At 45.1% G+C, this 25,857-nt stretch overlaps 1 protein-coding gene across 1 annotated transcript in view; it reads right to left on the bottom strand.

Moving 5' to 3' along the window:
• BTBD11 (BTB (POZ) domain containing 11) overlaps positions 1 to 25,857 on the bottom strand; it is a 196,180-nt gene that overhangs the window by 99,334 nt on the left and 70,989 nt on the right. The window lies entirely within an intron of this gene.

Raw genomic sequence — 25,857 nt, 5'->3', positions numbered from 1 at the left:
CTCTTTCAGCAGAAAATGAACTGATATGAGATGCAAGGATTTACTCCAAGGCGTCTCTTATTTGTAATGTTTCCACCCCCTTCTCTGGGTAACATTTGGCAAGCATGGTAGGGATTCAACTTCAGCAGAAGAAGGTGTAGGGGGGCAAAAAACCTGGAAAAGGTGGAAATGACGCTGGAAGTTTTGCAAGCACAGGTGGCTTTTTGAAGTAGTTCCTCCTTGTCTTCAGCTACACAGGCAAATAAAGAGCTGCATCATTAGATCCTGCCCGCAGCAATAGACACCAAAAAGCAGTCATTTTGGTTGTGTCACGGCATCTAGACTCTGGGCTTTTTGCCAGCCGAGCTTTGCCAGCCAGAGTCGGTATCTCCTTGCTGACAGCCACGCCAGCAGGATTCAGCAGCACCAACACGGTTTCAGCCTGTGCTAAGCCTTGTCCCCAGCAACTGTGGGCTGCCACTGTGCTCTCACATGTGCAGAAATACAGCCCCTTCTTGCACCCTCGGAAACAATATTCACAGCAAAACTGCCCACAAGCAAGCACACAAGGGAATAGCAATAAATCCGTCCCCTCGTATAACTGATCTTCGCTCAAGTAAAGGTTTTACAGAGCTGCACTACAAAACTGGGGGATACTTAAAAGTCATTTCTTAAGAGACGAGGAGCTTACCAACTAGACATGAGATGAGACGTGAAGGGATTCCTTCTTTCTGTTCTTATAATTTTAACGTTTCTATAAATGTTTTACATACACATGCTATCTGTCTTTATTGTAAGGTTGTAAACTATGAAGGCTAATTTAAAAAAGAGTGAATGTTTAAAGCAATGTAAATCCCCCTAAATGGCAAATGCAATCTATACCTTATAATATACTGCATCTACTAGCAATTCACTAGTGTTTAAGTGACCAGTGTGAGCATGACCTGGACTAAAATTAAACTTCACAGCCCAGTATTACATGGCTGACAAAAATCGCCCATATTTTAACATATGTCCTACATAAAACCCAAAGAATCCTAAAAACTAAAAAAACCCCCATACATGCAGGAAAATTACTGTACTCATCAATATACAGGTAACAAAATACAGAGCCATTAATACTTTAGGATTAATAATTCACTTAAGTTACACTATAGTCCACACACAATGCAATCGGAAAACATAACTTTTTCAAACAACTTAGTTACTTGTATGTCCACAACACACTAAAGGAAAGTTAAGGTCACAAAGTCAAGTATTCTAAAATTAGGAATTGCCAGATTAAATTTACTACTGCAATTGTAATTTTATTCTCTTGTGCATGCACACCAACACACGTGGCTTTACTCTACAACTGCATACTGTTTTTTTCCACAGTACCATCAAGAGACCTGCACAAAATACTGGAAAGTTGGAAGGAAAGCAGAAATAACAGAAGATTACAGTGATTAGTCCCCAATTCTAGAGAAAAACAATAACAAAGAAAGAAAAAGAAACTCAAACACCCACTGAGTTTCCTTGTCCTGATGTCACTGAGATGGATGTCTTCACATTGGCATATTTCCAAAGTACAGTTAGCCACCTCTGGCTGAACATCTACAGAGCAGTACCTTCTCCTGGGAGGAAAAAAAAAATAATATATTTTTCCAACTGTAACGGGTAATATTCCAGGCAATATGGAAACATAGGACAAATCTGCTTTTATGAAATACTGCTCTGCAATGTTATTGTTCACCTTAAGTAGGACAGTCGAACACCCAGTAAAACCCCCCAAAAAAGGAAGCATCTGAAACAAAGTCTCGCCCTTTATTCTCTTGGCTTTAAAATGATAACCCCTCATTAGAGGAACACCTCATTAAATAGCCCATCTGGGTCATCATGCAGGTTCTATGCTCTAACAGGCAGCACAAAACCCCGGAGAACTCAGGAACGGTTGATGTCCAAGAGCTTTTTTTTTGCTGCACTGAGCAAAGATTTGCCTGGCGTCTCTAAGGACCCGGACCGCAAGAAGGTTGGGAGCCTTCAGTTTGTTCTCTCCATCATTAAATCTCCAAGGGAAAGCACTGTCTTTCATTATCACCATCATTAGCACTTCCTGGTGACTATGAATTTGGTTCCTTGAATTGCTTGTCCCAGCTTTACTGCTAAAATCCTCTGGAGGAGCTTGCTGCCTCCTTCTAATCCCAGGTAAAAATGTTTGCATTATTACAAGTTATTTAAAAGGATCTTTACAAAGTACAAAGAGCACATGTTTCAAGGGCAAGGTTCACCAACAGCATAGGGTGATGAGCATTATGGCACTGCTGTGGTCATTTTTTTAACACCTAAAGAACTGACTGAAGGTCCATACATCCCAAATCTCATGTTTATTTGAGGTCAGAAGTGGGATCGACTGAATCTAGATGGGCGTTTGTGTCCTCAACAGCAATTCTTCAGTCATTTAATGATCCTCTGACCTTCCCACATGATCAGTAGCATAAATTTCACTTCGATGAAGCAACTGATGAACAAATCAGGAAAATCTGAGAAGGTGCAAGACAAGAAAAAAAGATGTCCTAATGGCATTTCTTTCCCTGAATGCCACTAACACAGAAACCAGGGCCCCGCTTCTAGTCCCAAAGGCACCAGATATTAAACTGCCCTTCTGATCATCTTCCACATATTTCCATGTGTAGTCACAAGCTCAGGCACCCTCTGCTAATACCAAAACCAGACCCAGTGAAAACTTAGGGCTTCATAACCTTACGACAGTAAATGCTTCCAGACCAAAACGAGGTAGATTCAAGACTGCTTACACCACAACAGACCCTTATGGATGTTTCTGGAGCACGCATGTAGTAAATAAACAGCCTAAATGTCACAAAAAATGTTGATTTAAGGCCTGGAGTTAAAGAACGTGCAGTTTCTCAGCAGAACGGCAGCTGGATGCTGCTGCCAATGCTGGCACACGTGAATCAGGACATCAAAAAAAACCCCAAACCTGACACCAGCAGCTTTGAAAGCGGGAACAAAACAACACCTTGCTTAAGTAGACAAGGAAGCATAACTTAAATTCCAGATTGAGATTCAAAGCATCTTAATAACGCAGCACGCACACATTAAAAAGCAAAACGTTTTAAACCTTAGAAAGCACCTCTTTGAAAACTCTTTATTTTGTTTTCTAGAAGATGCACTTTGACCCTCATGTTTTATGTCACCTTACTTTCTTTTGCTGTTTTCTATTTCATTCAGAGAGAACAAAAAGGAACACGAGTGGCTCAGACTTGGAGAGAATTACCCACATCACTGGTCTTTTTGCACCTTTGACGGGTGTGTGAGAATGAAATACCCCAGATGTTTTCCATCCCTCTCTCCGGCTGAGACCAGGGAGACGCACATCCTCTCCTGGCTCCAGCTGTGCCCCCAACCACCCAGCCACACCAGCCTATCTCCATCTGCTCATGGCAGCTCCCCAGCTGGAGACAGGGACTCCCTGCGAGATGCCAGCTGAAGCTGACGGAGTCTCCCAGCCATGCAAACGGCCGGGCCCCGTAACCAGGGAGCCGGGGGAGCGGGCAGGCGAGCCAGGTGATGGATAGCTCTGCAGGGGGCTGTCGTTTTATGGCAAGGTGCTGTGAAAGCACCGCTGCAGGTGGTGCGCGGAAAGGACCTCTGCCGATGGCTTGACCCTCTCGGTAGGTAGCCACCACGTTGGCTGTGACTGCCTGCACTCACAGGTACGAGGCCATTTCCTCCTGACCGCAAGTGGCTTTACACCAGGGGCACAGTTGGCCCGTGGTACCTGCGCTGCATGAACATCCAAAGCGAGAGCTATCCAGAAGCGCAAAATGTTGCGGTGCAGGCCAAATCTTTCAAGTCGAGTGGTGTTTTTCCTCAGCTTAGAGAAGACTGAGGAGGCCATTCATTAGCTGCAGCCCTCACCCATTAGCTTTGTAATCTGCAAAGGCAAAATACTGCTGAGCACTCACATTAGCAGGAAGTCTTAATGAGGGTAAATGCTGGGAGCGTGCCTCAAGAAAACCAATTTCCTCGCTTAATTTGGACAAGGTGAACCTGACAAGAAGATACTGCCGTTATACTTAACTCCGTTGTACAAACTCAGGGGAGATGGAGGCTGCTGGCTTCAAACTTGGGGCTCCTCTTTTAAAAGCAGCCCACTCCAGGAGACCTCTCCCTTTTTTCTGCAGGTTAGGGAGTTTATCTGTCCCTCAGATGAAGGGACAGGCGAGGTGCGCTACAAGGCACAGTCCCACACAAGACAGGCTCCTAGAGCAGATGTACAAAGGGAGCATCTTCCTAGTACACAGCTAGACAAGCAGCTTACAAAAGTGGGCTTTTCCTAACACTTAGACAATCTCAATCAACTAAACAACAGTATTATAATTCAACCTCTCTTCTTCCCCCCTTGTCCACCTTAAGCAAAATAATTACCCTGACAACAGACCTAATATGCCTTTATGTCCGCACTTAGGCATGGGGCTACTGCTGGCACAGATACCCCAGCTACAGGTAATGCAAAATTTAAGGGTCTGGTAATTTTAGCATAAAAATGTAGCGAGCGCAAGACTAGGCAATAGCGGTGCAAGATTTTGAGGAATATGATCCTGAATGCCTAAGCACTGTCATTCATATTTCCATCATCCTTTGTTTCTTCTTCATGTATAGAAAAGCAACTTAAATTATCAGGAAATCCGTTTTCCATGCAAACACAAGGCAGATTCACTCATTTAATGAAAAACAGCATTCAGAGTATTCTGGCTATCAAGAGACATGGACTCTATTCTCAACCTGAATAAACCCTAAACTTCCAAAATTACCTCAGGAGGAACACAGAGGCTTCCGCCCTGCAAACATATGCATGTGTATATCTTTGCTTAATTGAACTGTTACTCATACGTATAGATGTTTGCAGAGCTGGGGCCTTTACCTCTTTGTATTCAAGTTGCTTGACAAGTAAAATGCAAATGTGGTAATGTGCTGCAAATGTAAATTATGTATTATTGATAAAAAGTTACAATTCAGCACGGAGGATTTAAAGAGAAAATATTGAGGCCTATAATGAAAGAAAGGAGCAGGAAAATTACAGATTTTTTTTAAAATGTTTTACATTTTCTATTTATTCTATTTATTTCCACCTATAAACATTTTTCTCTTTATTATCCCTCAAAACGGAGCACCTTGCCTTGTTTGCCAACTTCAGGCTGCATACAGATGCTGAGACACTATTCTGCCTATCAAGACATGGTTTTCGCTACTTTAAATTAAAAAATTCCCACAGAAGGCACCGAAACAGGGCGATGTCGAGAAGGTGAGAAAGGCAGGAGAGACTGCTGTGCTGAAAAGCTCTGTTGTGTTCGACCACATATTTTTCTCATTTGTTTAGTCTGAAATTCCTCCTTCAGTGACTCTGGATTTGTTACCTTTTCAGAAGGCACGGGGAACATCTGGACTCCATATGGCTTGCACCTATTCTGTGCCAAATGAAGCTGTATTCTGTTTTCTAAACCCTTTATTTCTTCCAGCATTGCCACCGACAAGGTTTTAAATATCTCCACAACGGACTACAACATAACCTCAGAATCACTCCGTTTGTTGAAACAAATTCCATGGTGGTGCATTAACTCTGGGGTGGGTTAGCCAGCATTTTTTGCCTAGTCTTATTTTTTTCTTTTTTTTTTTCTTCTCAAGATCATAATACAAAGGAAGATACACTGAAAAGGCAGTTCAGCAGTAATGTCACCTGCGCTCAAAGAAGCTGCCCCACCAAGATTAAGGAAGGAAACAGGTCATTCTGATGGTCCTTGCGCAGAGAATTACACTTCAAGATAGAGAGTTAAAATTTTCCTTTGGTCTCCTAATTTCCCAGCGCTTGATGGAGCTACCTTGAGTTTTCTTTCAAGACAGTAATGGGTTTTGAAACCCAAATACTGGGGAAAGTGGCATAACCTTGTAAAACTATTCCCCTCTCCATTAGCTAAAAAAGAAATATAGTTCTTATTTGCTCCCTCCTTGCTAGACGTTTCTGCATCACAGCATCTCCCTCAGGTCTCTCTCATATCCACTGCTGCTGGAACTGCAGCTACTGGTGAGACAACGGGCTGAAATTAGGTTTCTGCCAAGTAAATCCACTGATGCAGAGGCTTGTACCACCTTGAACCTTCACAGAGGGTTGTTTCGCTATTCCTCACTCTCCAGGAGGGATGCAAGGACCCAGAAACACTCCACTAATTATTTGGATACTGTTCCAAATCCTAAAGGGCTTTGAAACATTGCCTCCATTCTAGAATAATTGTCAATCTGTGTATTTTTTCCCGTTGTACGTCAGGTTGATTTGGAGGTGTTAATATCAGCAAGGAACCCACTCAGGTTCTTTATACTTAAGGAAATATGAAGCCCTGGATCCTGACAACCACTACATTGCATCTGTCAGTGTTAGAGATGTCATGATTTCCCCAAGCCATTACGTTTTGCTTTGCCATTAACAAAGTCCATCTCAGTATTCAAGCACTAGACTAAAATGGGGAAGACGGGGGTCCATTTTGTGAACCTCCAATCTCCTCCCACCCCTCACCTGCCCACCAGATGGGCTTGCAGGTAAAGGAGCTAGTCTTCCCCAGTACAAAAAATGTGCCTCCTATAAGGCAACCAGCAGCAGCAGTACCTTCTGGATAATACTATAATAAAATCAGTGATAGTCACAGTAGCACCTAGGTTCAGTTGGCAGGTGGGCTATTTTCACTGTTATTCCTGAGGTACACGTCAAAACCACAGCAGTTTATCCCAGCATCCCAAACGCTGATGGTTCAAGTAAAACCCACCTGTGTTCCAAGTGTGCATTTACTAAGGCAAATCCTCCCTTTCACAAAGATATCTGTCACTAACGTCATATTTAAATTCCGCAGTAATCTTTGCATGAATTTACCAATGTACAGAAAGCTGCACCTTCCTTTACTTTCAGGCCAAGCACCTTCAGTGCTCATAACCTCCTTGCCAATTAAGGACAACAGTGCTTAAAGAGGTGTTTGCACGCTGGACTATGTATTTACACCCAGTTGTCTGCACACACGTGTAGCTGTTACACCGCACAGCATGTCAGGAGCACTCGCATGGCCCCGGGCGCTGCACAGCCCTTCACCCGGTCTGCAGCAATGTTACTTCAGCCTTCACAATGTGACGGGGAGGTCACTCCACTGCCTTGACGGTGAACCTGAAGGTAACAAATGCCACCCCTGTCACAGCAACTCTCTTGCATGCCACCGGAGCAAAAGCTTGACCCAGCTGGGATGGTTTCAGTGGCTTTACTCTCCCCTTCCCAGCTCTGCCGCACAACGGACGTGGGAGCCAGGCTGCAGTGCCGCGGGACCATGCTGCATGGATGGGTGCACGGGCAAGCAGGGAGGCATGGTGGCTGCACTCCCTCTCCACTCCAGGGTCCTCCTGCCAACACCCAACCAACAGCCCGACAGGCTCCAGCAGGACTGCCCGCAGCATTAAACATCTACAGAATGGAGGAGCCCTTGCTCCAAAAGTCCGCCGACCCTTCGCCATGTTTACTGCTTGCTAGACGCTGCACAAGAAACACTGCTTCACCTCCACTGCTTTCAGCACCCACAGATCTCCTCACCTCCGCTGCCGGGCTTTGGACCCGAAAGATGCTGAGTAATCGGGCTCTCATCCAGGAAAACGCTTAAGGCGCCTCCTTGAACTCTCCGACACTATTCGCACCTTAGAAGCTTAAGGGCTTTGCCGGGTCAATGCTGCAACTCTGGCACCAAGTACTCATCTTTACCACCATCCATGCAAACACGAGCAACGGACACATCTCCCTCGCTCATGTGCACACGCGCATCCCTGTCCTTCCACAGCACAAAGCAAAACAAAGAGCTGCCCACGTGCAAACATCCCCAAGAGGAGGAACCACATGTGGCAGATGCTACTGCATTGCTTAATGCATCATTTAAAGCCTTTCGGGGACTGTACCGCTGTGATGAGTAATTTGGCTAGAATATTGTCCAGAGACCGTACTGTGTGGATTAGGACACTTGGAAGGTCACTAGCTGGGTCAAAAGCAAGAAAGCCCTGCTGAAACCAAAGCTTACCATCAGCATAGATCCTGCAATAAGAACAAGAGCAGAAATGGGCTCTGCAATGCCGAAACATTTCTATCTTTCACTGCTGAGCCTCCTTGCATACAGCCTGTGTATAATACCTGCCTCAGATCTGTCTGTGGGAAAGCAGAGGCCAGCAGCACAGTCTGTTTGCATCCACGTCCCACCCTGGCTCCAACTGCTCTGCCAGTCGGGCTGGGTACAAATTCAAACACAAGGAGGTCAGCAATCAGAAACCACATCTCCACAACCAGCACCTTTTCCCTGCCCCACAGCGATGCAAACGTCACATCTGAAAATGAGGAGACAATCTTAACTGTCTTTAACAAAAAAGAGTCGCAGGTCAGAGGGGACAGTGACTGCTCAAGTGCAGCCTTGATTTACACAGCTGCAAACTCTGGCCACATATGAACCCAGGCAGAAAGGCAAGTTCATGAATTATGAACAAATACGGCGTGCCAAAACACATCAATCATCATCAGTCACGGACAAGGCAAGCACCATCAATTCCTAATGTTGACATTTCCACAAAACTTACACAAACAATCAAACGAATCGCATGGCTGACTGGAAAAGGAGATGTCGGGTTTATGTCATTTAACACTGGACTTTTCACTGAATGCAAAATGCTGAAAGACCTTAAAGTAAAACTGACAGAGAGTCAGTGCTCTAATCAAAAGTCAGACAAACGGCCTTTGCCTGCTAGAGAAAATAGATTAATTTACCCGTTAATTCTTTTCTTTAGCATTGCTGGTGAAAGCTAGGCAAGTAGCCACCTCCTGAAACATGTGAAAACCTGAGAAGTTTGTTTTACTCAGCAGAAAGCCTGTACTCTTCTCCCAAGGAAGGGCAGGAGAGAAAAAAAGCTATGAATATGAATGTTTTTATGTTTTTAACTAGGTAGAGAATGTTTTAAATTGATACGACAAAACTGTATGCGAAGGAGCCACAGGCTGCAGGCTGGCATTCCCAAAAGTAGTGGGACAAACAATATTTTCATGGGTTTTTTTAGAGGGAAAAACTTGCTTATTTACATGTTGTCTTTAAATTAATATTATCAGCTATTAGACGTTATTTAGCCTCCTAATTTCCTTCATTTGTAGGACTACCGATTGTTGCATTAGGACAGCTTGCAAAACGATCTAGTGTCACACTTTTTGTGCTGTGGCTATGAGCTGCAGAGCTGCCAGCACTCTCCTTTCTCAGGCAGGAACAAGTATTTCCTGAAAGCGTGTTTTGAGCGGAGTGCATTGAAAGAAGAGGAAACTTCTGTGGTTTTCTTTCTCAACTGCCACACAAAAAAGGACTTCCTTGCGTTCGAAATGAAAAAAGAACACATACCTTCCACACAGCGGAGCAGCCTTTGCTATAAACACAAGGTGAATGCAGCTCTTGTTCTAGAGGCTGTCCGGTTACTGATAACAGTTTTTCTTGAAGGCTTTTTAAAAAAAAAAAAAAATTGCTGCTATTCATTTGCCAGAACGGTTTTGCTCCGTGCCTCAGATCTGTCACCGCAGCAAGTGCCAACGCAAAAGCAAACCGTTTCTGCAAGCACAGAAAGTGACACAGGCAACCACCCTGGCGAGGTGTGTGATTCCCACCACCTAGCACAACAACCCCCCAACCCTGAGCAAGGTGATGTGCTGCTGTCAGAGCCCCCCGGCCACGCGGGTGTTAAGGCAGGTGTATCCAAATAGGAGTGAGCTCGTGGGTGTAAAAGTCTTGATGAGATAAGCGAGCATCTGTATTTTGTGCTCTTCAGCCAGCACTCCTCTCCCCTTCCACTACATACACACAAAATTGGGCGCTGATTCAGCCAAGCACAAAAGCACGCACTTAAATTTCAGATGGTAAACACTGATTATAGTCACACTGTAAGTATTATTGTTGTTGTTAAGGGCAGGTACGGGATTAAATGCAAGCGCGTTGCTGAATCGATGTCTTGATCTCTTTTTACTTGTATCTAATCCTATGTCTGAGCCAGACAATAAGCCCCTGAGCACAGAGAGAAAAAGCACCCTCCTGCAATTTGAAGATACGCCTGGCACAGAAACAGGCACGTTGAGAAAAGGGTTAACAATTTACGTAACACTGGATACAACCTCAGGTTTCACTTCACACTTGAGTGAGATTCAGAGCAACTGTTAAAAAAAAAAAAAAAACAAACCCAAAAAAAACCCCAAAAAACCCCAACCAAACACCCAAACCAAAACACTCAGATATTCTCCCTCTGTCTGGGAAAAATATTAAAAAAGGTGGGAGTTGGGGGCTGGGCATACGCTAGCCCTGGGAGCCTCCCAGTTTTCCAGTGCCACTTTGCAGCATCTGCGGGACCAGCCCAGCCCCACTCACTGTCCTTCAGCCCCAGCTCTAGGCTCCTCCAGGACTCTCCTCTGAGGGGCTGCTGCACCTTCCAGCATCCCCCTTTGTTTCTGGGATGGCAGTTCTGCACGGCAAACAGAAGATGCCAATAGCATCTCCGAGACCTTCCTTTTCCCCGGACGTGGGACCTGGCTGCACCACTGCCTGTGAGAGTAGACTCTGCCCTTCCACCACCATGCTGCCAACTGCTGAAAGAAGGGGTCCAGAGTCAGGATCTTTCCAAAAAAAAAAAAAAAAAATCTTATCTGAAGGGGCAGGAAAACTTTGCCGAGTGTTTGAGCTGTTAAACCACAGCCATCCCTGGCCGCTGCAGGGAGGAGGGGGAAGGAGGAGAGCTGTGCGAGTCCTGTGGGACACAGAGCGACTCTTTGCTGCACCCAGCTCCGCACAGCAAGTAATTAGTGCTTTTCAAGGTCGATACATGGCAATTGATTTTCCTCTCACTTACCGATGTAAACTGGGAATAATTCCATCACAGTTGATGTAAACATTAGTATAAAATTGGTTTAAGTCGGAAAATCGCTGGGTTGACTGTGTTACTGTATTGGAAAGCCAGTTCCAAAAGAACAGTCTTTATTTCCTTGCAACTATGTCTACATCGATAAAATTGCCATGATTATCTTTATTTGTTCTAATGCCATTGCTCAGGTTCAGAATGTAATAGGAAGTGCATTCAAGTCAAAATTCGAAGGCCCACGAAAATCCACAAGCTTCCTTCTCATGTGCCACAAGCTTTTTTCTGCAGAATACCCAGGGTGAAGGTGTCACCAGTTGCACCATATCCAGCACCCTGAGTAATCCTCAAGCATGAACACCATCTTCTCCACCCTTGTGCTCCACCCTCAACAGAAGTGGAAGTGCTCCTCTTATTTTCTGTCAGGATAGTCAGAAAGATTCCTTTTGTGCATGAAAGAGGATTTCTTTCTGCTTAAGGTGCAGCCTTGCCAATACCGATATCCCATAAAGCAAGAGCTGATGTTTCCTACTAGCTGTAAGGAAAGTACAGATCTCCTTTGCCACACTCAAAAATAATATATGAAAGGCTATTCGCCACACCAGGACCTGACACTTGCCTTTTGCTGTGTGCTCACGTGGGATACCCCAATGCTGAGCTCAGATAAGCTCAGAGCCATGCCAGGGTCCCACAGTGAGAGACACAGAGGGGCACTTGGATGGGGACTGGGGCAGCAGGTCACCCTGCAGAATAGACAACAGACAGCCCCATCCCTGAAGCAGGAGAGGCGTTTTCTTAAGCACCCCAGAATAAAATGAAAAAAACTTCTTGCCATACTTCAAAAAGGAGATGGCAGATTTTCCTGCCTGCTGCTGAGCAGAGCCAGGGCATCTCCACTGCATGATGCCCAAAGCGAGGGGCTGTCTGCTTTCTACAAACAACATTGTGCCTCCCACAGCTCAGATTTATCCTCCTGGAAATTCACCCGCAGGTGCTGCTGTCAAAAGTTTAAGTCCACAGTTGCCATCAGAAAGAGATTTGTTCTCCAGAGGTTTCTGAAGCTAGCTGCTATTTTCTCCCAAGACCATAGACAATAGATTACGATGATGATGCTTAATATTATTATTATTGTTATCGTTATTGTGTAGGTAAACCCGTCCAATGCCTGAAGATATCAAAACACAAAGCTTGAGCTCTCTATTTGGGTCAAGTTTCTCTCAGTTCAAACAAAGTATGTAAAAGCATAACAATACTATCAGATGCAGATACAAAGCTTAGCAAAACATTAGATTCTCCCACCAATTATTTATCTTGCAGTAAGCCGACATCTGTGGGATCACTCCTGGGCCTTTTAATTTAGCACATCTTCTAATTAAAGAAAGATTAACTGTACTTCCAATAATTGTTCCTTCTTCCTCTGTCAGGCTCAGGCTTCTGTCTTCCTCCCGAGCCACCAGGGAGGGCAGGCTAACCAAAACCACGGCCACCACAACCCCTCTCCCACCTGCGGGCAAAGCCTCAAGGCATCAGCTCCTCCACAGCCCCACCTTTCCTGGGGAGTGTCTTCTTCTGAGCACTTTTAGCTGAGTCCTGAGCAGGACGGTGGCTGGAAGAGTGTGCTTGTTTTCCACACACTCTTCTCCCTGAAACCCAGGGAAGAGACCTGAGGCCTCGCTTCTTCTTGCAAAGCTGGTGGTGGGAAATTTGCTACCTCCTTCCAAAGCTTTGGTCAGGTACCCAAACTTAAACGGGACAAATCTTGATGTTTGAACCAAAGATCACACAGGCATTCTTGGATGAGTCCACAGCCATCTACTCTAGCCCAACCCTATGCTGTATCAAAAGGGACTTGCCACCTGATTCTGCTCATCCACGGTGCCTCCCTGCAACTCCCCAGAGGATTCCTCAGCACCCCCTCAACCCACAGCTCAGTTTCCAGCCATGTATTTCAGGCACCAAATTACCATTAGAGACACTGGGGGGTTACACACCTACATTATTTTGGGACCTGAACCTTGGATTGGAAAGCCTGTCTAAAAACTGGTCCTAAGGGAGTTTCAGGAGTGGCAAGGAGTCCAACCTTCCCTACGGCCTTGGCACAAATCCCACCCCTGCTAATTTCCCATGGCAATGGTTTCCTTTCCCCTCCCCAGCACACCATCCCTCAAAGACAACTGCCAGGGGGCAGCTGGACACAACAGCAATGAGCCAAGACAGCATCTGCTGAAATTTCCACTTGCAGAAACATCATAAAAAAAGAGAAATCTCTTTTATAGATACATTAAGGGGAAAGGAAAAAAAAACACCAAACCACTATCTCCTACAAAGTGCAAATATTTAGGACTTAACTTACTGCCAGCATGGTTTCTCATAGACGCTATGTATGACAAGAAGAGAACTGCTATACTTGAGGGATGAGGGTTCATTGTCCGTCTGTCTGTAGCACAGAGATGGAAGACAGACGGCTGCACAGGGAGGGCTGTTTGATCCCTCCCTGCAGTGCCAGAACATGGCAGCTCCAGTAGGTGCTCTGCTCATTTCTTTTCTTATCTTGTGTTTGGGAAAGGTTTTACTGTACACAGCTCTGGCTTCAGCTGGTGCTAAGAGCTACTCATTTGGTACATTTAGGAGTGTTACAAGAGAAATTCAAAGAACACCCCAGGAGAACTACTGACGAAGACAGGGCTTTCGCTTCACTAGGTTCCGAAGCATAGCCCTGGACTCCCCAAATCCCCCCTCTCCGCACCCTCATGCACACCCACCTCAGCAGCCACAGATGGTATCTGCCCATCTACTCCTTGGGATAGATGAGTAGGGCTTCCCCGCCCCCCCCGTCAAAGGACGGTGAGCACATCTGCTAGGCTCAGCCTGCACCCATGCAGCTTTTTGGCAGTCCTCCATCCCACTCAGTTGCTCCCCAGCTCACCAAAAGATTTACTTCCTTGCCGGGGAAGCACATGGAGCTGGGGAGGATCCAGCAAGGGAAGGCTGGGAAATCTCCTAACTACAAGCAAGGAGTTGGAGTCAGGATGCTGGGAGCAGCTGTGTGCCCGACCAGGCATCCACGCTCACGCGGTGCAAGTGCAGCAGCTACAACGGCTGCACAACACAGGGTTTTAGTAGGCCCGCTCCTACCCAAACCAGCAGGCCAATGTGCAAGTTGGGCTCGGCCTGCAGCGGGGCACAGCCCCAGCGTGAGCATCCCCTCACTGCGGGGACACCAGGGCTTTCTCGGGCCCAAGGTGTGAGCTGGTCCTCGACTACCTCCCCATCACCAGCAGCCCCCTGGGGTCACAGCCACCCTACCTCCACCACCGCCAAACTCTGCAGAGTATATAATTTTCTGATACAAGCCATAATAAGCCAAAAATCAAAACGTATTCAAAACTTTTTCTTCATATGGCTTACTACCAAAATGGTGGCTAACCAGCGCAGGAATACTAATCCTCTCTGCAGAAAAGATATGAACAAGTCATCACACCCTCTACCATATCAAGTTTGAGATCGGTAATCATCACTCACTACACTGAGAGCAATGGACCAAAGGCTTATTCTCAGGAAAGCTCATAAAAATGAGCGATACGCCCATTCCAAACACTCAAGAGAATTTTATATTGGACAATTTTTTAACTTCTCCAGAAAATAAACTCGCTCACTTCCTTTCCTACAGACTGCTTTTGCAGGAGGCAGAGAGGGTTCACGTCAGGTCCGCTGCAGATTTTGGGTGCGACACCGGTGTGCTCACTAGTCGTGAGTCTCACATTTGCAGCCACCTTCTCCCTGCCACCCACCAGTCTCCTTCCCTTCCCGTTTGAAGTTTGACACAGTGACTTCACCTCATGTCTGTGCGCAGCAAACCTAGCGTGACACACCTCCTGGGCAAGGCAAGTGCTAAGTCACAGTAATAACAAAGGTGGGCCGTGAATCATTCCTGTCCCATGTGGAACGAGACTATTTCTCCTTTTTTTTTTTTTTTTTTTCCTCCTCCACCCATCGTTGCAAAAAACAGCTTCCAATATAAGGCATGAGGCTCAGCACAGCTCTGCAGCTGGCAGGGCCAGTCCTCCAGCACAAATAACCTTTGCTCACAGACAATGCTCTGCAAAGAGAAGTTTCTCCACAACAGTTTAAAATCCATCTTTCTGGCCAGTCTCCCTGCAAAGCTGAAGTACAAGCCTTTTGCATGCGGGAAAACAGCACTGCTTGTATGCAGATAGCTCCTAAATATGCCATTGTAATTAAGGGCTGAAACATGTTACAGCTTGTGTAGTAACAGCGTTTAAAATAATCCCTTTAAACACTCACTGGCGGTACCCACCCCAGCGCAGCAGCAGGACAGGGGGAGGGAAGCTCCGTACCGCTGTGGCTCCCCAACACCGACCCCTTGTCCTGCATCGCCCTGCCAAAAAGGAGGGGCGCGTGGGGCAGGGCTGGGAGCGGGCAGGGGGTCAGCCCCGTCCCCCAAACATCTGCCACTGTGTGTTTCACCCCAGGGGCTGCCCTGTGCTGCCACGGCATCCCTGGGCCAAGAGGAGACCCTGGCAACCTACTCCTCTTCCTCTGCCACAGCCCTCCGGTGGGTTTTGGCCCTGCTCTGTGCATGGGGATGGGTGGGGAGAAGGACACCGCTAAAAAAGCTGCTGCACAGAGCCACCTTGTTCCTGGCAGGAAGGCAAGCCGGTCAGGACGCTCCCAGGCCCACCAGCAACACCACACCGCTCCCTGTGATTTAAATGGGATGTCTGGGTACCCGGCAGCTTCGCAGGCCTGCGTTTTTAACAATCATCTCAGCATCCCGCCCCCCTCTTATTTTTTTTAAAGAAAAAAGGAAACAAAAGAAAAGAGAGTTACCAAGGAATGGAGTTTTTTTCTCTCTAGCTCTTTTTGTTTTGTTTTGTTTTGTTTTAAACCAAAGATATAGTACCTTCATTGTGCAATGCCAGGTGTGAATACCATATTTTAACATTTAAGAAACCTGAGATTGTTTGAAGAGAAGAGAGTCTGTTTTACTCTACAGGCACAGAATATGGAAGGGCAGGCAAGCCAGCTTCAACCTACACCAGAGTAATTATAGCTGTGAACAGCATCATCTGTGCCCAGGGCAGCACCTGCAGCAGTTCTGGCCGATCCTGAGGTCAATACGTTACTTATTGTTTGAAAAGGGGGGAAGAAAAAAAAAAAAAAAAAAAAAAAAAGAAAGGCTCATCTTACCTTATGACTATAGCCACAAAGCTTGGGGCCTTCATCACACACACCTTAAAGTTGGTGAATTCATACTTCCAGGGGAATTTTCATCTTCTTACTCTCCTCAGAGCAGAATAACTCCTTCTCTCTATCCCTTAGCAACTCCTACTCTCCAAGACCTACATCAACCTGTCTGATTTTTTCTTTTCCCCAATCTTGGAGGTTCGGACTAAAAGACAAAAGGAAATCGTTGACAGAAGAACTAAATATGGAAATGTGCAACCTCATTAATCAAGATGAAGAGCTCTCAGACATGAAGAAATTCTGACAAGGGAACTTGTACAGACTCCAGTATGCTGCTTCAGACATCCTATGTGTAAGTCCCTGAATGGTCTCGGGGGCGCACACCCCACATGCCTGGATTTGAACTCGAAGGTGCCGTCCCTGGCCACGCTTCTGGTCCCTGCTTCTCCTGCCACTGGATCGCCCCGACAGCACATCCCGCCTGGCACTGCAACAACCACCAGGACAAAATGTGGTGACCCTGACCACTGCCTATTTCTCTACACAGCCCTTTTTACCTATTTGAACTTGCGATCCAGGGGGAAACGACAGATTATAAAGCTTTACAATCCATCTCTGAATTCTGCTAATCTCCCTCGGCTCTACCTTACTTGCTTTTACCCATAGCCAGACCAAAACACAGCCACATAGAGATCTAAAATCCTAAAACCGGACAAGGGTAAAGGCTATTACAAAGGCTTTGATGAAGCTGAGCTAAATACAAGCTTTTATTCTGTGTTATAACATTGCTTTGTCATCCACCGGCAGCCAGGAACGATGCTGCTGCTTCCCTCAGAAACTTGCCCCAGTCTGAAAATTGTAAAATTGCAAAATCCTTTCTGTTCTAACCCGCCTGAATACAGCCAAGTTTCACTGTGAGGTTCAATCCATTAGCTGATTAAAAGCTATAGATCACGCTGTCTTGGATACATTCAGGCCATTATGAATAAGACCTGTCAGAAAAGCTTCCAGCACAACCAGTATCTTTGAAATTGCTAGGGCTACAGTTAATAAAACTTCACGTTCAATCGTTCTTCAAGCCCGCAATATCAACAGGCAAAGAAATTTATCGTATTCTTTGAAATTACATATTTAAAAGTGAGTTACAGGTACAGCAGCTTGAATTCCCAAACAAACAAACAAAATATCCCAAAAGAATACCAAAGCTGCTGCTGTTGCATGCTAGCGACAGTCTGCTTATGAGAATTGCACAAAAAAAAAAAAAAAATCATTAATTCCAGCTCCAATTTGCAGATTTGCTTCCTACAGACTAAGCAAAACTTTGAAGTTTCTCTACAGACAACTTTCTTCATATCCATCTGTTTAATCCCATCGCTCCTAAAAAACATTAAAGAAAACAACCCTCTAACTAATGCATCTATTATTGACCCCTCTTGAAAGCCACCAGTTTACCGAGAGCATGATTCAAAATCAGAAAAAAACAGAACAAATAACAGAGTTTTTCAGGGTTTGCAAATAAATCCTGACTGCTAAACAGCAGCCGCTGTTTTTCAGCATTGCTACAAGAGCTCTTCCCAAGTCCCCTCCCCATATGCCAGGACTGCCAGGAATAAAGTCCCTGGTATTCAGCGAGGCACTTCCCTCATGCTTAAAATTCAGCTGTGCCACCAAGGGTGCGGTGGGAACCTGCACGCCTCTGAGTGGCCCCACCTCTTCCACGCTAGCACCAAAATACCACTAGCTCTAACTAAACTAGGCAAATAAATTAGGAGAATGCAACTGGTTTTTGAACATCCCTAAGCTTACTCGACTGTCGCCTCCAACATGAGTTCTATCTTGACAGGGAGAACAAGAAAACCACCGGGTCACCTCTGCCCAAATAAATTCCCCCTCATTTCTGTCAACTGAAAACTCAGTCCTTATAAAAGCACGCTAAAAACGCACCTGGATATGTCACTCTCTTTTTATTAGTGTCATGGCAAGCCCCCATTACAGGAGATTTACAAGACTCCCCAGCGGCTCAGCAAACCCTCTCCCTCTTTCAAACTTTGTACAATAAATAAGTTGAGATTCTTCATCTGCACATCACAAAGATATTTAAGCACTTGGCTTTTAGAGCAGCAAAACCTAAATCTTGTCAAATTGCCAGCTGCTCATTATTTACCTACAAAATTTATTCTTATATGCCTCAAATGATCTTCAAAGTGGCTGTAAAGGTTCCCAGTCTATTCAGCATTCATAGCCATGAAACAAACCGTATATGCAAATATTTTTAGCTCAGTTTTCATTTGCCAGCTAGTTGCCATGTCCCGATCCCAAGCTCACCAAAGGCAAAGAAAGGACTCTGTAATTATTTATGACTCCTTCTTCACCTGCCATTCTGCATGAATGGTACCCTGTGAGTATTTGCAAATGTTCTGTGACCTCGTGAATTATTTTATTGTAGCACGCAGAAAAGCAGCTTTTCAAAGTGTCAGGGAGTCATTTACAACCTGCATAGTCTGGCAAATGACTTAAGTGCAACTCCACACACACATATTAGTGTTTTTCACATGGTATTATTTAAAAATGTATGCTTATTATTAAAACATCCTCCACTTTCAGAAAAGCAAAAAATAAAAGAGGGGGAGAGATTTGTAATCGTGGTGACATTTAGTCTCGAAAAAATCTTATCCTACAAAATATTCTTGGTCTTACTACCCCACTTAATAACAATAAAGGTTATCAGATCTTGTTCATTGCCTACATCAAAGAACTCAAATAACAGTAATTATCCCAATTGATGGATCACAATCGATTTTTTTTTCCGATGATGAAAAGAAGTGCTACAGAATATGAACAGCATTTATTTACTTCAGAAAAGGGAGGACTTTTGGGGCAACAGGAAAGGGTGTTTTAACCCTTTTTCGCTCTTCAATTCCTAAAAGTTTTCTATTAGCACCATGAATGCACAGTTCAGTTGAATGCCAATGAGCTTGATTTTTTTTTGGACTCATTTTTGCAGAGACCTCATAGGTAATCCTTTGTGAACTGCCAAACAGGGATTCAAAATTACTGGGCAAAAGGGCTGGAAAGCAAAGCAGCCATATAAGAAAATCCCATGGGGGACAGATGAGATAATGTCCGACTACCACAGACATTAAAGGAGAATCCAGAGTTTACCAGATCATGGGACTTTTTTTACATTGACTACACTTTCCCCCTCGCCCCCAATTTCTATGCACGTATTCTGTTATGCCCTTGATGATCACCTGCTGTCATCTGAAACTGGAAAGAAAACACAGCATTTATCTCAAAAGGAAACAAAACAAGTGATCATCAATACTCCTGGAAGCCACAATCTTCAAAAAATAAGAACTTGATTTCTTAGGGCAGCAAGACTCTGAAATAAGGATGTAAAAAATTAATAGAATGGCAACTTGACCGATAGTACCAAGTCTTTAAAAGAAAGTTTCTAAGACTTATAAGCTACTTCAGTCAACCAAACATGCTCCTGAGTTGAACTCATATACATCTAGCAAACTAGTGTTACCAAAAAAAACCCCAGACCTGTGCTATCTGCACTTGGAACAAAAAATTCAGATAACTGAAGGAACTACTTTGTTGAGGACAAGAATAATCAAAGGTCTGGACCTGTGAGAGAAGAGTGAATTGATCAGATTTGCTCGAGGTCAGCAAACACATCAAAGGTTGCTGCAAATAGAAATGAACTGATTTGTTCTCTGCAATGACAGTGCACAGAACAGGAACTTAGGAGCTCAAACTGCAGCGAGGAAGATCTAATTTAGGCATTAGGGAAGGCTTTTTTTCCAATGGTAAAGATAACCATGGGCAGGTTTGCTTGAGGGAACCTGTGGAATTTCCCATATGGAAGACTTCTACAAACTGAATAGGCAAACTCTGTCAGAAATGGCAAAGATACCCTACCAGGTGTAAGGGGGTGGGCTCCTGAAACAATTCCCATAGCTATTCTTATGAGTGTACAATCAATTCCTGAACTGAGAGATGGTAAACATCATTACCAAGAACAGAGATTAGGAGTTCCTCCTGTTTGTGGGTGAGGACAGGAGGAAGGACAATGCTGACTGAAGGGTAGAAGGCCATTTGCTTTCAAAATTCCCGATGGCTGGTATTTCTCAGGCTCAAGATGGTAAACTAATGACTTACTACATAAATGGTTAGCCACAATACCTGCATTGCTTGGTTAGAACATGAACAAGGACAAGTTCACAGACAACAATGTGTAGATCCTTCTGTCTCAGGATCTCAAAGCACTTCAACCAGGCTCCCACTGTGGGTGCTGACATCCCCACTTTAAACGGAGAGGTGAGGCAGACAGAGTTTGGTTTTCTGCCTGCAGCCAGGTTGTGATGACAGCAGGTATGGACACCCCAGACAAAGAGTTCACGATCCTCCCAGCACCCAGCGCTATCTTAACCCCTGTGAGATTTCCAGCTGATATAAATCCAGTGACTTCTTGATGACTACCTGAGGTCACAGAGCATCTTCCCTAAAGCGAAGAACAGCAGAGACTCTAGAGGATTGAGAGCTCAACTCACTGGGGGGAAAAAAATGGGTCTGAAATCACCTGACAGAAGACCTGAGGTGGCTGCCAGGAGCTTGGCAGGCTCTGGAAGTGCTTCAGATTCCCGTTCCATATGTCTGTGTCTTGGGTTTTTCTGCTAAAAACAGGGGTTTAGAAGACTAGAAAGCTACCATTGATGAACATGGGAACCCAGGATATAAACCATGTTTCAGTCACTCTGTCTGCCCTCTGTTTTGTATTTGAGGACATTTATTTAAAAAATAATAAAAAAAATAATCTGCCATGTGGGTGTATTTATAAACAAGTTAAGTAACATTTCCACTCAAATCTAATTCAAAAATTACAAGTACACTTCCAGCTGAAAGGAATGACAGTGCAGTTACCTTTGCAGTAGCATCCGCTCCAAGCCCTTGCTCTTGTGTTTGCTGTCCCCGGCAAAAAAAAGACAATACTGCTCCAGTGCAAATGAAGGGTTGGGAAAGGAGATAACGCCCCAAACCATAATTTCTCAGGTTCACCAAAGAGCTGGTACAGATTTGATAAACAAACTATTGAAACTCTCTGACAGTCAAAAGGGAAATTTATTCCCTAAGTCTCATTTTCAAGTTTATGAAATATGTTGGACTAAAAATCACTCATTGCACGCTAGCAACACTTTAGAAAAAGACCTTTTGAGAGCCATTCGCCATAAGTAGCCAGGGTCACTCACTGCCACCTGCAGCTTCCCGCTCATGAGGACTTTTCAGATGACTCCAAGGCACAAGTCTTGTCACCAGAAGCTTCGTTTATACTGTGCTAAAGAAACACCGAACCATTGTACTGTGTTTGTCAAAGGGACAAAGACGTAGCAGCACGCAATGCATGCTTTGTGCAATGATGCTCAGCTCCAGGCTTTTCCTGGGAGACATCACCTGCTCACACTGGGTACCACTTTCCTACATGGTTTTGAACACAGGTTTCCGCAGGACCCTGAGGAGTGGGGCACCTTTAGCGCCTTTGTTATCCTGCTTCTCAGAGTCGTGCTGCCCGCCACCCAACACTCATCCAGCCACTTCATCCAGGTCCCTGCATGCAACGTGACCACTGTCCTTGCATGCAACGTGACCACTGTCCTTGCAAGCATCCAGCTTTCTGGTCCAGCATTCCTCTGCGCCACCTTTCAGCAGCAGGTTCTCAAACAAGGACAGATTGCAGCCCTGTTTTTATCCCTGGAGGTTTAGCCTCTGATGTCTTACCTTACAAGCATGCACACTATGTCTTCAGACTAGTCGTCTGATGACATCTTCAATACATTTCAATCACTAGATTGCCCACAGAGCTGTTATTTTCTTACTTATTTTAGCTGCTGGAGTAATCTGACAACATATTCTATCTAAAACCTCCTCCAAACTAGTAAGATTTTACAGTGTGCTGCACTGGGTACAATATAGCCACGAAACATGGATTTCCCTTAGATATTAACGTCAGCTCTTCCTACCCAAGGGATTGCTCCTGCCAACGTGGTAAAAGACATTTTCCTGTCAAACCTCTGAGTATGGAAACATCAATACTATACTTCAAGGCAGGCCCTGAAGTTTCTGAGTTGTCTAAGAGGGAGCAGCTGCTCATTAGAGGTTTTTTTTTTTCCCCAGGACAAAAAACTTTTTTGAACTGAGAATTAAATTTAATTTACATTTTTGGGATCTCTCTGCATAGTAAGTTGGAAGCTTTACAGGCACAACTAGTAGCAGGGAAACTCAACATGGGACATGACAGACTGAACAGGTCAGATTTTCCATTTCTCTCCCTTTTCGCTCCCTTCCTCACCCCAACACACCTCTTACCACCTTCTCGCAAGTGATGGGGTGGTAGATGAGGAGGGGATCCATCTTGAAGCTTAGAATCTAATAAAACCCTCCTGACATCAAAACATCTCAGCAAAATGGCTCAGCTTCAGCAAAACAGTGTTGTTAATTATTTAGAGGAAAAGTGCCAAAAATATTCCAATTAGACTCAGTCCCATTATCCTCTTGCAGCTGCCTTCACTGAAGAACTTCCAGAACTCTTTACCCTGCATACCTGAGATCTTAAATTTTTTCTAAAGGAAAACAAATAACAAAAAGCACCTGAGTGCCTGTCTGAAAACTGCAGCTCTGGACCACCTACAAAGACGTGGCACTTCGTGCCCCGTGGCCTAACGCTTCCTCTCAGTTGCAAGTATATACTGAATCCAAGAAATTTATGTATAAGCTTGTGTTTTCCATCTTCTTAAGATTCATCTTCTTAAGGATGCTGCTGTCATATGTTCTGGTTTTGGACACCAACTCAACATTTAAAAAAAAAACAAACCAAAAAACAATAAGCTGACAGCTAATTTAGTTTAAGTTTTCATTGCCCGCTCTGATGGATGGGATCAGGTCTCCAAATCTGACTTGCAGTACAGGATATGGTGCTTCCTGAACCTATTCCTGCATCCATAAAGGCCATATTATAATCATGGCAACATTAATACTGAGTCTACTGCTACCTATTGAAAACTAACAGCAACACTACTGAAGAAAGCATCTATAAACTATGGGATATGATATAATCATCTTTGGGTTTGCTGAATGATAATTCAATTGTCTCCATCCCAGAGATATGCAAGCTTTGCTCAGGTCAATCAATCTGTTATCAAACATAATACAGCTATTTGGAGTTCCAATTAGCAATGAAGATTAGGTGAACATCAGTTTAACTTATTATGTATTTACATATAATTAATTTTCATGCAAAATGTTACTGGATAAAAAGATAGTCTATATGAATGCTTCTTTTTGATTGCCTTGCATGGCACTGCACCTTGCTTTTCATTCATCTAATATAGTTTTACTGAGTGCTACCTGAAGTAGGTCAACTAAAGTACATGTTAGAGTTAGATGGCACCAATTTTTCCAAGGGCTTTGCTCAGTGATTTCCTTGGCTATCGTCTCAAAACTGAAAATACCACCCAAGTGGACCTTGTGGAACTGCACCTCAGCTTCGACTGGGTCTCTCTGCAATGCCACACATTAAACCACCACCACCAGCAAGAAACTGGTAACACAACCCATGCTGCTGCAGTCTGGAGAATAGTATCCATCCTCAAAACCTTTAACTGCAATAATATACTGCCAGGTACTTCAACAGTAGCTTACTTCTTGAAAAGCACAGCTAACATCACTGTTCTCTAAAGCTCTTCCCTTCATACGTCACCTATTTATACACACTTAGGCACCGACTCTAGAACGTAAACTACAAGCTTCTGCTTGCCAGGATAGGGGGGGAAAGATGCGTGGAAAGCATGCTCTGATTTGAAATCCTGTATTTTCCTGTCTTCGCAAGGGAAACCAGAGGAGAAAGACACTCTTCCCCACTCGATTCTCCCAGCCTCATTGGCACATCCATCCTGCCCATGTTCCCACATCCCACAGCACTTCCCACGTGGTTCCCAGCCAGGATCACTCCATTCCCTGCACCAGCCTGAGGGCAGGACCCTCCTGAGCTGAGCACCATCATTCCTGACCAGGTCTCTATTGTTTGGTCCCTCTTGCGAGAAAATGCCTTCCCAAGCTCCTCCAGCTGGGGTAATGCCTTTGGGACCAACCCGTCCTTTGGCTCCGCATTACAGCAGCTCCCCTTTGTACCTCAACCCTGCCACGTGTGCCAGAAAAGCTGTCCCCACAGACTCTTTAATAAGAACAAGTGATGACTCACTGAATTAAAGCACCCTGAGTCCTACTGGCTACAAATTTAGCACAGAACTGCGAAGTTTTCTGCTGAGTTTCAGCCTGCCCTTGATTTCCACCCAGACTTGCAGAGAAGCATCCCAACCTGACGGAGGAAGGATGCTTCACCCCTTGTCACCCTCGCAGGCAAGCGGTGGGGAGGGCAACGGAAGGAGGCTCCATGCAACCCCAGTAGCTTGGCATGGAGACTGGCCAGGCCCCCAGGGGAAGGAAACCAAAAAAATCCCTCCCCTTTCTCCACCAGCCGGGTCCCCAGAAATGCCTGCAATCAAGAGAACCACTGTTCTGCTCCCACAGCCTCAGCCTTTGAAGTGGCATGGGGACAACTGCCCTCAAAGCCCTTTTGCCCCACCACCAATGGAGGACCCACAGACGGAGGCAGTAGCCTCTGGCAGGGTCTCCTGTCCCCTTGCCCCTGGGTCTTGGCCACAGCCCTCAGCTGCTCCTCTCCCCCAGGCAAACATTTCCATTTCCTCATCACACCCAAATCTCCTCCACAGTCACTTCCCCAGCAAATTTGATTAGAGCTACACATTTTCTCACATCTTCTAAATAAAGAGTGGGTTATTCACATCCACAGTTGCTCTCCTATACGTTTGTTTATCCAGCTATTTACATTGGCAAGCACTCACCCTTGTAACCATTACAAACTAACCATTGGCGAGACCAAACCAGCATGTTGTCCTGCAAACAGCCACGGCCCGCTAGTCCTACTGCAATAACCAGCTTTTTGCACATACTCATTTAAGCTGACATTTCTCCTGAGCAGTTTCATTATTCCGGCCCTCAGCCAGCAAGTCCGTTCCCCCCCTTGGGAAAACTCTGCCTCCTTGATTGCCTCGTTCCTTTGACCTGTGGCAGGTCTGGTCCTGTTTGCATTCAGACTCCCCCCGGGTCATATAAAGCTAAGGGGGGGAGTGGGGGGAACCCTATGAGAGGTGCAGGCTTTATATGCTATTAAGTCCCCTGTTAGCTCTTGATGGCTGATGGGCAGCTCGGTGCAGGCAGCATTGCTGCAGGGCAGGTTTGGGGCAGAAGCAGGTGCCAGGAGGGGCCAAAAGGCATGCGTGCACCTCGCTAATGGTCTTCAGACAGGACATTCCAGCACCTCTGAGGTGACCCATTAACGGCTTGCAGGATGCGGTAATGAATATAGGGCAAATAAGTCAGCGCATGCCTGGCAAGGCAGGCTATGGAGCCCACACTTTCAAGAGAAACCTCAGAAATTAGCCCTTTGCCGTGTTAAAAGTATTGGCAACAGTACGTAAATGTGTTTTTATACATTTATAGTCATTTCCCTCACCGCTACTGCCGACTGTGCCTGAATTTCCTGGACGAAACTACTGAAACCACCACCGAAACAGCTGTTTTGAAGCCTACGAGGAACTGAATGTGTGGTGGGTTTTAAACAATACCCATCCTATGCTACTTATT

Source organism: Charadrius vociferus, unplaced genomic scaffold, assembly GCF_000708025.1.
Source record: "Charadrius vociferus isolate BGI_N301 unplaced genomic scaffold, ASM70802v2 scaffold883, whole genome shotgun sequence".
Lineage (NCBI taxonomy): Eukaryota > Metazoa > Chordata > Aves > Charadriiformes > Charadriidae > Charadrius > Charadrius vociferus.
The sequence above is the reverse complement of the archived record's forward strand: the minus strand, read 5'-3'. Positions and strand labels throughout refer to the sequence as shown.